We start from the raw sequence: 13,916 nt of genomic DNA on the forward strand, positions 1-13,916 counted from the left end.
AAATAAGTTACGAAGGACCATTTGGCACAATAAATAGAGATCACCGACCCTTTGGCCCATTCCATTGCCTTTTTTCTTTGACCTTCAGCATCCTCAAGTTCTTTAAATTTGTGCGAACTAATCACTGCTTTGCGAAATCGTTCAACGACACACCGACTGCTCCTTTCTCTTTGCCACTTGATAGGTTTTCACTTGAGCTTTCCGCGGCAAAGCAAGTCTACAAGCCGCTGCAGTGAGGTTATAGGTCTGATTTCTTTCTCGTATTTTCTCCTTCTGGGCTTGGCACACTTGAACTTTAGTCCAGATAATATCAATTGAGCGACTCACCTAATGGGTTAGGCGATCAACAAGACTTATTTTTGTTGTTCTTTCAACTTCCTTGTTTCTTTTTTCACAATAGTGTCCATGCTTTTTTCCATAATCATAATACATTCAGTACTAAGCGTTTTACGTCAATTATTTGCACCAAATAATCATGTGAGGACACTTAATCTATTAAAATAAAGACCTAAATGAATAAAAATCATGGACTCATCAAAACTCTCAACTTAAACTTTTGCTTGTCCTCAAGTAAAAATTTGAGTTCGGCAGTTCAAATGATGTCTCAAATAAACAAGATTGAATCATGAATGCACACAAAAAGACTCAACTTACTCATGCATAGATAAACCATACACTCATATATTCAAGTTGTAAATTACCATTATCAAAGATTCTGAAGTTCACAATACTTGCTTCAAATTAAAGTTCAAAATCATCAAAGGTACTCAAATGCTCTTACTCAAAGAATCATTCCCTATTAACACATAATGGCTCAATAATTTATACATCCAAAATCACCATCAACACTCACACTTACAAAGATGTACAGATGTGTGACACCACTCATAGTTTTTCCCTTATTTTCCAATCAACACTTGTTTCAGCTTACTCATGATTTAAAATGTCCTTTCAAGGCTTGTAATGGGGCTAACTGTAAAGTTATGGTCATTTAGGCTAAGTGGCTGCTATCCTCATGAAATGTCGTATGCACAATACTTTATTCCCTTTTATTTATTGTTTTTAATTATGCTCAATAAGTCACCCATTATTTACTTTCCATGCAATACCAGACACCCCATTTTCTTTTGCACTTTCACAACTTTATTTCAAACTTTTTCGTTATTCTTCTTTTTCATTCTTTTTTTTCTTTTTTCTCTTCGTTTTTTTTTATATGGAGGGGTTACATCTTTCACAAAACCATGGATAAAGAGCAATTCATTGCATTTATTGATTTACCTTTATTTACCACACCCCCAACTTAGCATTTTAGCCTAAGTTTTATATTCAAACAAAACACAAAACATGAGGATAACTGGTAATGGATGAAGAAAGGTTTCAAGTTGCATAAAGTTTCTTCCAAGAAAAACAGTAAGGATCAAAGGGTGTTCAAGCAAGGATGACACACTCACAAGGTTTGCCACAAAAGAGGTCTAATGTCAAATTGTTTCACACTCTTCGAACTTACCTAAGATCATTTCAAGAGATTGCATCACTTAGTGGACCAGAAAACCGGGGAATATTCTAGGTGTCACATAACAAAGTTCACGGTAAGCTCATCATCACATAAGCTATTGACACCAATGTCAAAGAAGACTCCACACTTTTGCTAGTTTTCAATGTTTATCACAAAAGAGTCAATTTGATAATTGTCTTGTCACAAAGAGATGCAAAAAGTTAACATATTGCCTTTCTACCTACAGTTAACATCATCGTAGTCGCACATTGATTTTTTTTCAATTATGAGAACTAATTAAGTCATCGCTATTGATCAAGACCGATACCCAACTTTTTTGAAAAAACAGCCACATTCAAATACACACAAAAGGTGGCACGCGATTTTTAGGCAGGGGTCTAAATATCATTTACAATTTAAAAATGAACCACAAGTTCAATTATTCACAAGCATAGTGTTAAAAATAATTTGTATCTCACAACCCAATATATAACAAAAATCAATAATCACAAAATAGTGAGTCTCACCCCACCACAAAACAAAAGTTATTTGTCTTGACATGCAAGAAAATAAAATATCCAAAAGTCAAATAAAACAAGATAGAGATGGAGGTAAATATAATTCTTGCCTGAAATATCACTCCATATGTTGGGGCATCAGTGCCCGAATTAACATCAAGAGTACTACCAGCTATACTAGGATCAATCAAAGGCGTCTCTTCTAAAATGGTCTGCACAACTGCATCTATTATGGCCTCCTCAGTCTATGTAAGGAACTCGTAAGAAACCTCATCAGTAACCTCAACCATCTTCTGAACTGTCTCAACCTCAGACTCAGGATCAGTTCCCTTCTCAACTCAAACATCATATTCGGTGGTAGCCGGAGGCATACATAATTCAAGTGGGACATCAGGGATCTCTACTATCCTAAACTTTATGGATATATCGGTGGATTTTAGTTGGTTGGCATAGCTTCTCAGTGCATCAATAGCAACATTTAGGGTCGTCACCTTTTCGGTGGACCTTTGTCCACACTCACACACCGCAATCCTAGTTGCAAGGGTATCAATAGCAGGACTCAATGGTGTCACGGCATCAACCAGGGATGTCTTAATAATGCCCAGAATGGAGGCGTCAAGCCTAAAAACATGGCGATTGGAAGAATAATCTAACTACCCCATCCAAAGTAAAGCATCCTGCGTAAGCGGTGGCTGGGAAATTGTAACAGTAGATATGGGAGGAAATGTAGATGCAGAGGAGCTAGGATTATTAGAAGGAATAGCACTGGATGTACCTAAAGGCCCAGGGGGATGGAGTAGGTGAAGGGGCCTCTACACGAAATGTGTTTGTCTTCACAACAAGGGTGTAGTCCACCAGGGCTTCCTTCGTCTTCTCTTCCTCATCTTTTAAATACTCCGCTTTATCTTTAGCTAAGTCATTGTCACGGTCTTACATAATGTCTACATAATAAACCATCTTCCCTAACTAGAGTCATTCTTAGGACTTATCTAGGTAAGATACGAAGGGACCATTCCTTTGTCCCCCTCACACCTTAACTAGACAACCCTTAAATACTCTAGATAAGTACTTTTTCATTTAACATGCTTTCTTAACTTAAGCCATTACATTCATTAGTTGATTTAAGACCCATTCATCACATAAGGACATTCAATTAATGGTCTTGGACAAGGCCTAAGGACTCTCATTAATACCTTCAAAGCTTATTGTGCAATGTCTAGATAGCGTCCCGTACCACCACCTAAACTTCATAGAGCTTCTCTAATGCTAGTAGGTATCCCACATGATGAGAATAGACAATAACCGACATAGACCATGATATCTAGACATGGGATTCGGAGTCCTAACCTACTTCGATGAGGGTGTTCTACTTGCCAATGGTATAAGTAGGACACATCCCATGTAGGCACATGATTAAAGAATATGAAGGGCTTTTATGAACTATAGTCTCATTCTTATGTAGAGCTATATTGTACTCTAGTCTCCTTTTAAAGTAGAGATAGTTCCCTTAACATAATCACTCGGCGCTAGCGTTTGTTCTCATAGAGTCATTGACATTAAAGGTTCATATGAAGAGGTTCCCTATCTAGTTCATAACCCAATCACATTCACCCTACCAAAGAGGTCCACTGGGGCTACCTTATAATGGCGACATAGATAGCTCATCATGCTTTTCCTAAGGATAATATGATGTCGTTCCAGCAAATCAACCCTAAGTCTGTCATCCTTGATATAAAGGATACCATTACGACTCACGACTTCAAAGTTCATAACCTTACCACTCGGTTTAAGGTTCCACGTACATGAACTTATTAACATCATTTAAGGTCTCACATATCATTAATTCATACATGACAAGGGTGAACTATGCCTACCTAGTCAGACATCTCGTTTTCACATATCATTCATACATGTACCAAGTAAGGGACACAAGTATATCAAAACAAGACACAACATTCTTTACTTTATCACATATAGTACATCATTCGTTGAAGCATTTAGAAATGGCCCTTATAATCTTTATGTCATCCTATACATTACGATAACATCTCACTACACCATTTTAATCCTAAGGCCACAGTAAATCTAGACAACACATATGAAGTGTTGCCAAAAATATTTTTGGGTACACTTTTAAAGTGTAGCTTTAGTTTTTAGCTTTTGGCAACAACAATATTGGCAACACTTGTAAAACGTGCTCTTTTGTAGTATAGGCTACACTTTATAAGCTTTATCAAATTATAATATAATTGAGAACACCTATTTACACATATGACTACACTTTTATAGTGTTCTATTTTGATAATTTTAAAAACAACACTTTACAAGTATAGCAGCATATCTTTTCCAAAACTTTCACTAAAATATTATATTCCCTCCAATATATTTAAGTTTCCCCCAATTTCTAATTTGTCAATAAAGGAACTCATAAAATAAAAAATCTATACAAAAAAAATATATGCTATAAAATTTTTTTTGCCCCAAATTGACAGAGGAGCTGCTCTTTATCTAAATCAAAATAGGATATATTTCTTTTGCCCTAGTCAAAACGTTTTGCTCCAAATTTTGTAGTATAGGCTACACTTTATAAGCTTTATCAAATTATAATATAATTGAGAACACCTATTTACACATATGACTACACTTTTATAGTGTTCTATTTTGATAATTTTAAAAACAACACTTTACAAGTATAGCAGCATATCTTTTCCAAAACTTTCACTAAAATATTGTATTCCCTCCAATATATTTAAGTTTCCCCCAATTTCTAATTTGTCAATAAAGGAACTCATAAAATAAAAAATCTATACAAAAAAAATATATGCTATAAAATTTTTTTTGCCCCAAATTGACAGAGGAGCTGCTCTTTATCTAAATCAAAATAGGATATATTTCTTTTGCCCTAGTCAAAACGTTTTGCTCCAAATAAAAATTTCATACCCTAAACCCTATTTCCCTGTGAAGAAAACAGTCTTTGCTCGGAGACCACTACAACTTGTTTTGTTCCTTTGGAATAAAAGGATGTAGAAGAAACACAGTTGTTGGCTCTGAATCATCCAAATGGGTACTTGAAAGGGGAGACGCGGATAGAGAGAGTGTGGTCTCATTGGAAGAAGCTTGTCAATCCAAAAATTATAGTGGCACCAATGGTTGATAACTTGGAGCTTCCTTTCCATCTTCTATGTAGACACATCAATGGTGTGCACAGTTGTTTGGAAGAAACTTGTGTTGATGGGGTACTTTCAGCAGATCCTTCTCTTGAGAATCCAGCCCTCTTTGGTGGATATCGAACTGCTGAATGGGGATTGGGTGTTGCAGGAATGAAAGAAGAAGATAAAATATACTAGGTTGAGTTACTGATACAATATTTGATATTCTGTGAGCGATATCCAGTCCCTTGGAAAATCATTTGTTCACATGTGCACATGCTTTTGGGAGAGTGGTTTAGTATCCAGCCAAGTGTGCAGGAGGATTTTATCAAACAATCCAAAGTCACCTTTGAATTTCTTTATGATTTAGTGAACCGATTAAAGGAACTTGGGGTGAAATACTACAATATGTGAAGGATACTCAGCAGGCAGTATGTACGACTTTACTTGTTGCTCAAGTTCTAACCTGAAAGATGGAGCCAGCCATGGTGAATCACCAGGTCAGTTATCTCATTCCAGCTAGTTCTTGAAAATTTTAGTACGCTCACTGATGGTTGTCAAAGCAGGTGCAAGGTTAAACGTATCTCTGCCTTTTACCTAATGTTTTATATAATTATATACTGACCTTTTCTCATATCATTGAGATAATTTACACATTTTTTTCATACATCTCGATTTTATCCTGACTAATTATTTGTAAGGTCAAAAAATTTTTATCCATTAGATGCAATTGGACTGATTATTTTTGAGGTTATGCTATAGTGCTTCGGCAGTATGATCAAAACCTCTTTAGTTTATTTTCCATAAAGTGTGGTTTTGGGTGCTTGAAGTGTCGAGAGAACCATGTAGACAACTTTATTCTCTCCTAGTTTGAAAACATGAAAGCGAGAACAGATTGAACAGTGCATGTCTGAAGTTTGAACTTTTATAGTGTGACATTGTATTTTGCACTCATCTATTTTTATGGGAAACAAAAAAAGGAAACAAATTATGACTTGCCGGAAAAAGTTCACTCATTTAATTGCGAGAATGTTATGTGTATTGCTTTGAATGATCCTTTCCCTTTCAAAGGATGCTCTGTTTTCCCCTTTAATCGTTGTTTATTGTTAGAAGATTCTTAATCCCCAAAGAGCATATTGCAGTTTATGTTAAACTATGAATCGTAGAATTGGGTTTGGCCTCTTTTCGTCAGTATGGGCATTGAGTTGTGAGTGCTGAATAAAGTGTATTATTGCATACTATAGTTTCTAATCTCAGGAAGCTTACTGATGTGTTAAAGGGAGGGCACAAGCTTAAGGTTGATTCTTTAACTAAGTGAAATTAGTATAAAAGAGTTGAGCATGTATTAATTAATATTCGATTAATGTTGGACCCATAGCAATGGATGAATTTGATTCCTGTTGTTTTGTTGATTGTTCATAGTGTGTTAGTGTTGTAGTTATAGTAAATCATCAATAGTTGAAGTTTACTTCTCTTTCACTTTCTTTTTTTTTCAGAAATTTAATGTGTTATGACTTACTGTCTTATGTGACCTTTCCTCTTTGTGACAATCTGTTGGTTCTTCTCTTGCAGCTATGGAGGACAGTGCTGCTACTACATTTCAAGCTCGTTACCATATTTATTCATGAAGCTAGTCATGCTATAGCTTGAAAACTTACTTGCAGACATGTGAAAAATCTCCCTCTCTTTTACTTTTTTAAAATTTTGTTAGCATATGATAGTGTTGGTTCATACTTCTTTAGAGTTGATCGTTCTAGTAACTAAAGCAAGTTAAAGGCTGATTGTTGTTAGCTAATAAAGTAAACACTACAAATATTAAACAACAATGAGATTGGATATATTTAACGAACTCAAAAGAGAATCTACAATAGGAAAACTAAGCAATGGAACAGTAACAAATAAAGAGATGAGATGGCAGAAGAATCGGAGGTAAGAAATGTAGACATTGCCAAAGCACAATACATAATAGAGTCTCTTTTCTTCCATCCAATTCATGCAAGAATGAATTTTCATACTCTAGTTATAAGCTTATATATTGGTGATATATAAACATTTATAGCTGTGTTTTTATTTGAGTAGAAAGATTGAGGAGCTTGGATTGAAGAAGACGCAACAAGAAACCATAGCTATTGAAACTTCATGGAAAGCTATTCCATCAGTGGTATTAATTTCCAAAAGCCAAAAGTTTGTCATTTGAGTGGTTTCCAAATTAATACTTAAACTTTTTATTAATTATACTTTATGTTCTGTTATAATGGCCGGAAAAGTGCAAGAAACAATTAATGATAGACAATTCAGATTTCATTGCCAACATGGGGCTTAATTATGTTTTATTAGTGAGGAAGTAGAGAGATTCATGGTACTGTAGGATATACATGTTACTGTAGGAGTCGTGATACTATTAGTACTAGTAATTTCTGTCGACTGTTAAATGTTAATTGGGTGATGAATACAGAAAAAGTTCTGAACCTTGTGTCTAAACTAGAAGAAATAGATAACGTGATCACAACATTTATGTTATTGATTTTGTTTTTATTGGCTTGTAAGCATTTTGAAGTAGTACTTTGTTCATATATTATTTTGCAGTTTAGCAAAAGCATGTTAGTGAAGTGATGAGAGAGGCTTCTTATTTTTTCATCACTAGAATCTTTCTTTTTCATAGAATTTTCTCTAGACTGTGAAGGGATTCAGAGTGGCTTTCAGTTTTATCTAAGAATGTGAGATGTCTTTGGTTCTTTCAAGCAGCTGGTGTCATTATAACTCATTGTTTTTGTTGTGATTTTGGTTGTGCGACTCTTATGATGCTACCCTCTTCACAATTTTTTCTCTTTTCATTTTTAGAAGAAAGCATCTGTTCATTTTACCATTTTCTGCAGGTGATCCATTGTGCTGCCTTAGCTTTACTAATTCATCCATCTAAATCACAACTCTTCATCAATAGAGTCTTCTGTCCATTTTGTCTTTACTTGGAGGCAGTTTCTGTGCTACCTCAACTTCGTGTCATGCAAAACACTATGGTACAATTGCATGCTATCAGTTATGAAATGCAGATTTCTCAACCCCCCCCCCCTCTCCCTCAATACTTTTGTGCGGTGTAGGAACTGCCTTTCCTTGCTTTTGACCACCACTTTGTTGTTTTGTACACAAATAGTTGAACCATTCAAAGCTCATTATGCATTTGCATTGGGTGTTGCAATGTTCTTAATCTGCGCTCACTGGGTTGTCCAGGTTTTAGTTGCAAATCCATTGTTCTTGTAGTAGTTTGATTTTATAACTCTTAAAATAACTTTATTTGAATGTAATTCATAGTTCCTGTATGGAAGCCTCATTTTATGATTTAACCCAACATGGTTTTCTTTAATGAACAATTAACGAACAGATATGATATTATGATTTCATGTTCCTTGTTTGTTTGCCAAGTTGTACAGTATGGAATACCATTAGTTGGGAAGGCAAGTAGTAGCATTGTGATCACGTACCAAGACTGTTATGTGGAATTCATTAGGGATGTTTAGTTATTTCTTTAATTGTTGGGCAAATTTTCACATATATGGATTTTTGTAGCATGTTATTTAGCTCTAACAATCTAATGATTTTTTCATTGCTTTATGACGGATCTTGGTAATCACAGCCATCTGCTAGTAGCATTGGCTCATGGTCTATGATCTTCTATAGTTTTGATATCTGAAACAGTTCAAACTTTTATCCTAGCATACTTTTGTTACTACTTAATTAAAAGGTAAAATAAGTTTCTCTCATGTACATCTGTTTCTTATCCTATTCCTCTGCCATTCCCCATCATTCTGTATATGATAAGTAATGTGGATGGCTAAGGTTCATATGATTTATAAGTTAATTTGTTGCTTGGAATGGTAGGAAGAAATTTAGAATTGGCCAAGGTTGAAAGACTATTCTCACCTATTGAATCTATTAGCGCTCATGGTACCATGTTGGTTTGAGTTCTAGGGCACTCTTCCACTAACAAGAACCTAAGTATAAACTTCAAAAGTAGGCTCTTGAGCCATCTGCTAGAAGAAATCCACCATGTCCTTCTTCTCTACATTCTTCTTAGCATTGTGGTCAGCAAGCACAATGTTGTGGAACTTATCAAAAGCACTTTTCAAAGCCTTAATTTGTTTCAGATACCCCTGCAGGTCCAAGAAACTTATCCATGGAATCCATTCTCCAATGTTAGAAGCACCATTTAAGTAAAAACCAATAGTCTACTAGGTGCTGTAAATCTTCCATCCTAGCTACTATCATTGTTTTCTACTTTGGTTGAAAGTCTTCATTCTTCATTATGTTTTTCAAATGTTGGATGTAGAATTGGAGCTTTCATTACTATTTTTCCTAGAACTTCATGTGTATAAGTTTCCTTGGAATTACATGTCTTAATGTTTGCATTCGGTTCTCTTAGTCTGTGTATAAATTTCCTAAGGAACTTCATGTCATACCTTTAAATTATTGATTTTTGATATCATTGTCGATCAGAAGTTGTGTTTATATATTTTTATCATCTGTCTCTATTTTTATTTTGGTTCCTCCCTTCTTTACCTAATTTCCCTTCACAAGAGAGCTCGCGTCAAGAATCACTGCGCCTTGGAAAATATGAAGAGGTGTCTACACTTTTGTGTACTGATTTTTTCTTTATTTGGTGATAACCATTATTTCTCTGATAATCTCATAGTAACTTACTCTTGTAGTGGTCTGATGATGTCTTCTCGATCGATATATCTGACGAGTGTGAGAATTTTCTCAGTCGACTATCAACGTGGATGCAAAGTATGCCTATTTCTATTATTACATTCTCCATTGCTTTATCTTGGACTTTGGCTACTGTATATTCTAGCTTTGGTTTAGAACTGTTGGAACAATTAGAGTCAATACTGTGAGTATCGCTTTTAATATTCTAGTACATCACATGTCTTCTTACTAGATCTTAATGTCTTAATGGGAGAACCTTCAAATTAATTCCTGATATCATCTTTGTTATCTGTTTTATTCTTCTTTTTCTACTACCAGGAAAGGAGAAATATTGATATATGATACTCGTTGGTTATATGTGATAGAAGTATTGAGTAAAGTCTGATGTATGACTCCATTTCAAAGGTAATCAGCAGAGCAGTTGGCCTCTTTATATGGATGTTTACACAGGAAATATTCAAGACTTGTGATTTGCTGCAAGTCTTTGTTGAAGTTATTAAGTTGCCATGGAGGCCTACTGTTAGTAGTGATCCATTGCATTAAAAGTTCGGAGTTCGCCTTAAAAATAATCTTCATGTATCCATATTGCATTCACCAGTTAATTCCATGTATGGCTGCTGGTATCTCAGCCTGGTTGTTGGTAACAATGCCAAGGGAAACAACAAATACATACACCAACTTTCCTTGGTGATCTCTTAGAAGAGCACTCCCATCTGTATTGAGCTGGTAGGCACCATTGCAAGGTCATTCCCGAAGAACTGGTATGACCTTGATTTCATGACTATAGTTGTGTGACCACTGGATACAGGGGATAATAATGTTGAAAATTGGAAGGATATTTTTTTCAGATTAGGAACTTCACTCTCCTTATGTTGGATTTTTTGGCACCATATATTACTGCATATTTATTTTCCACAGATTCCAACATTTAACGATGGGAAGGGCCTGATGCATGAGCTTGTGAGCGTCATTTTTATGATGCATGTTACCCCATTGTATAAGAAGATTTTCTTAGAGAAGAGGGGTATGAATTAGTGAAGCTGACTAGAGTTCACATACATGGCTAGCGAAATTCCCAGAAATCAGAATGTTGTCGACCTCATCCCAACAAGGTCGATAGAAACAATAACATTTAACAGGTTCAATCCCAAAAAAATATTGAGCTTCTTGTTTGTAGGAATTTAGCCTCTTATTGCTCTCCCAATCAGGAAGGATATATTAAACGGGATATTCTTGTGCCATATGAGCTTGTCCATCTCTGTTTTGCTTCTCTTATTCATGATAAATTACTTGCAGAAGTACATGAAAATTGTCCACTGTCTGAAGGTATCCATATAGACTCACTAACATATATTGTACTTTCTAGTATGAAGGAAAGTGCTGGTAATTGATTTTGAATAGTGGCCAGAAGTAAAGTTGATCTATTATAATGAGCGATGAAGAGCTTTTGTACTATTGTCTAAACTGTTTGAATGCATTTGGTTTTGTGGATTTTATTGATAAAAGAGATCTTTAAGTGATCGCTTTCTAAGTATTGGTTGTACAAGACATGTTTTTTAAAGTTTATTTGAAATACATAACTTTGATTTATTAGCTAATGTTATGGTTTAGACCACTTATATATTTAATTATGTGATTATTGAATATATGCAAATAAAAATTATTATTCTTAAAAATGAAAATTTTTTACTACGAAATTTCTACAAAATATTTCCACACTTTAAAAGTGTTGCTATAGGGGCATCCAATGTGTCGCTTACTTATTAGGAAAAGTTACACTTTAGAAGTGTTGTTCTAGATGAGATATAAAAGGCAACACTTTTTAAGTGTGACCAATGACAAAGTAAATGCAACACTTTTAAATGTCGTGTTATTAAAAAAAGGTGTTGCTAATGGATCACTACAAAGCGTTACCTTATACCACTTTGGCAACGCTTTATAAGAGTTGCTGTGATGGCAACATTGCAAAAGTGTTGCTCAATGTCAAAGGTTACACTTCTTTAGGTCACCCCCTAAAAAGTGTTACTTGAAGTCCAAAAGTGTAGCCTTTTATCAAAGGCCACACTTTTTGCTAGTCTAGGCTACACTTTATTGGGGTGACCATAGGCCAAAAATGGTGTAGTGTCTTCAATATAACCATCATAGACTCATATAGTCAAGTAGGAAGAATCATGAATCAACTCTAAGACTACATATATAAGCACATAGTCATAGTCTAACATGATCTCCGAATATACATAGATTGAACACATACTTTCACATTACTTTACATCTAGATAGATATGCTCATACCTCTCATAAATCAACTAAAAAAATCATCATAGAACTTCAAGTAGTGCCGACAAGTCCATAATCATCATAATGCATAAAGTAACGCTGATAAGTCCACATCAATTGCAAGTAAAGAAGATAGCATTACCACCATAAGTGGACCATACCAATCACAACATATAGAAGTCTAATTAACATAAAATAAAGAGAATTAGGCGGCACCATCAGTCAATTATCACCACTTCAGTCCATAGCTAAATCATCTAATTCAATATCATAAGGCCCTTCCCATGGCCATAACCAATAATTCAATACATAAACTATGATATTCAATGAAACTAGGTCAATTTAATATAAATTTATCAATCTAAGACAACATAAATATCAATTCAATACAACTATTACATCATTCAATAGCCCATAGAAAATTACATTAGAATTCATAAGCATTAAGTCCGAATCACTTAACCCATAAAGTAGTAAAAAACTAGGGTTCATCAATTACATGGGTTCATAGGTTAATTGAGTTAAAAAATCTAATTAACAACAATTCAATCAATATTCAATGCTTTAAAACCTTTAATGCAAGAACTCATGGATAGATCATGAAATTGGACAATCATCTTTAAAAACTTTAGAAAACTCTTTGGAAGTTGGGCTCCTTGATGAATAGAGTTTCAAATCAAAAACCATATCTCAATAAAGCTAATCATACAATTTTATGAAGAATCACCACTCAAATCTCCAATCTAAGCCCTTCCTTAGCTTGAGTTTTGGCTCTAATGTAGTTCTAGAGAATTTCTAATGGAATGTGGGTTTTGATTTTGAATAATGGATCCTTCAAGTGTTAAAGACTTATAAACATGTTTAAAATATCAAAAATACCCCCAAGTAACCTCCCTTTTTCTTATTTGTACGTGGCGTGAATTTACAACTTCACCCCTAGTATTACAGTGAAGCTGCGCAGAAACAGCCTCAACGCACGTGCCATCGACGGCCCGTTTTCCACCCAACGGACGTTCTGTTAGTCAGTGGTTTGGGACTGAGGTTGTTCTTTGGATGATATCCTCCCACGCCTAAGTGTTCACCCAAGACACCCATCGGTGGGGCGTCGACTGGCCCACGAGTCGTCTACTGCCTCCGTCGTTGGGGCTGTCTTGGCAGTATTGGCTTCAAGGAAAGGGTCTTTTCTCAAGGACCCTTGATGTGTACTTGAGGACTTTCACCCAGACTTCTCCAACCCGAATAGGTTCATATACAAGTTTAGGACCTCCCACATGAATTTCATCCCAAACGAACACGTAAAACTCGACGAAACATGTATAGACACACAAGGTCGTTTCAAGACAAATCTTTCGAACGTCATGGACATTCTTGGACGTTTGACCTCCAAACTTCACGAAACTTGAAAAACCGCCTATAAACACTATAATAACTCATATAAGGACGTCATTAACTCATAAAACACATATATAATCATATAACCACATATGAGGCACATAGGTGACTTAGTCGTCGAAACCCTTGGTCGTCCCTTGACGTTTCACTTGTAAATCATCTAAAACTCTAGACACTCAATTCCACATTTTAGACCGTTTTAGGAACTTAGATCCTCATGAAAACCATTTTAGGCTCTTGCTTCGCCTAAGTCATTTTGAGGTATTACAATCTCCGACACTTGGACAACATTCATCCTCGAATAACACTTGCCACTCTCCGAACACTTCCAAGAATAGAGATTCAGTTAACAAATCATGACCATACCACATAACACCTTAT

General features: G+C 35.3%; 1 long non-coding RNA gene across 4 annotated transcripts; it reads left to right on the top strand.

The window, feature by feature from the left end:
• The first annotated feature begins 4,868 nt into the window (after nt 1-4,868).
• On the top strand, nt 4,869-11,386 carry LOC107014635. 4 transcript variants are annotated; one of them, XR_003577272.1, is made up of 5 exons: nt 4,869-5,662; nt 6,735-6,830; nt 7,242-9,778; nt 9,866-10,050; nt 10,185-11,371. It is a non-coding gene; the product is annotated as an uncharacterized LOC107014635 (long non-coding RNA). The 4 variants fall into 4 exon arrangements; XR_003577273.1 differs by having other exon boundaries at nt 4,870-5,662; nt 6,735-9,778; nt 10,185-10,627; nt 10,785-11,386; XR_001456260.2 differs by having other exon boundaries at nt 6,735-9,778.
• The last annotated feature ends 2,530 nt before the right edge of the window (nt 11,387-13,916 follow it).

This window comes from Solanum pennellii, chromosome 3, assembly GCF_001406875.1.
Source record: "Solanum pennellii chromosome 3, SPENNV200".
In the NCBI taxonomy this organism is placed as follows: Eukaryota; Viridiplantae; Streptophyta; class Magnoliopsida; order Solanales; family Solanaceae; genus Solanum; species Solanum pennellii.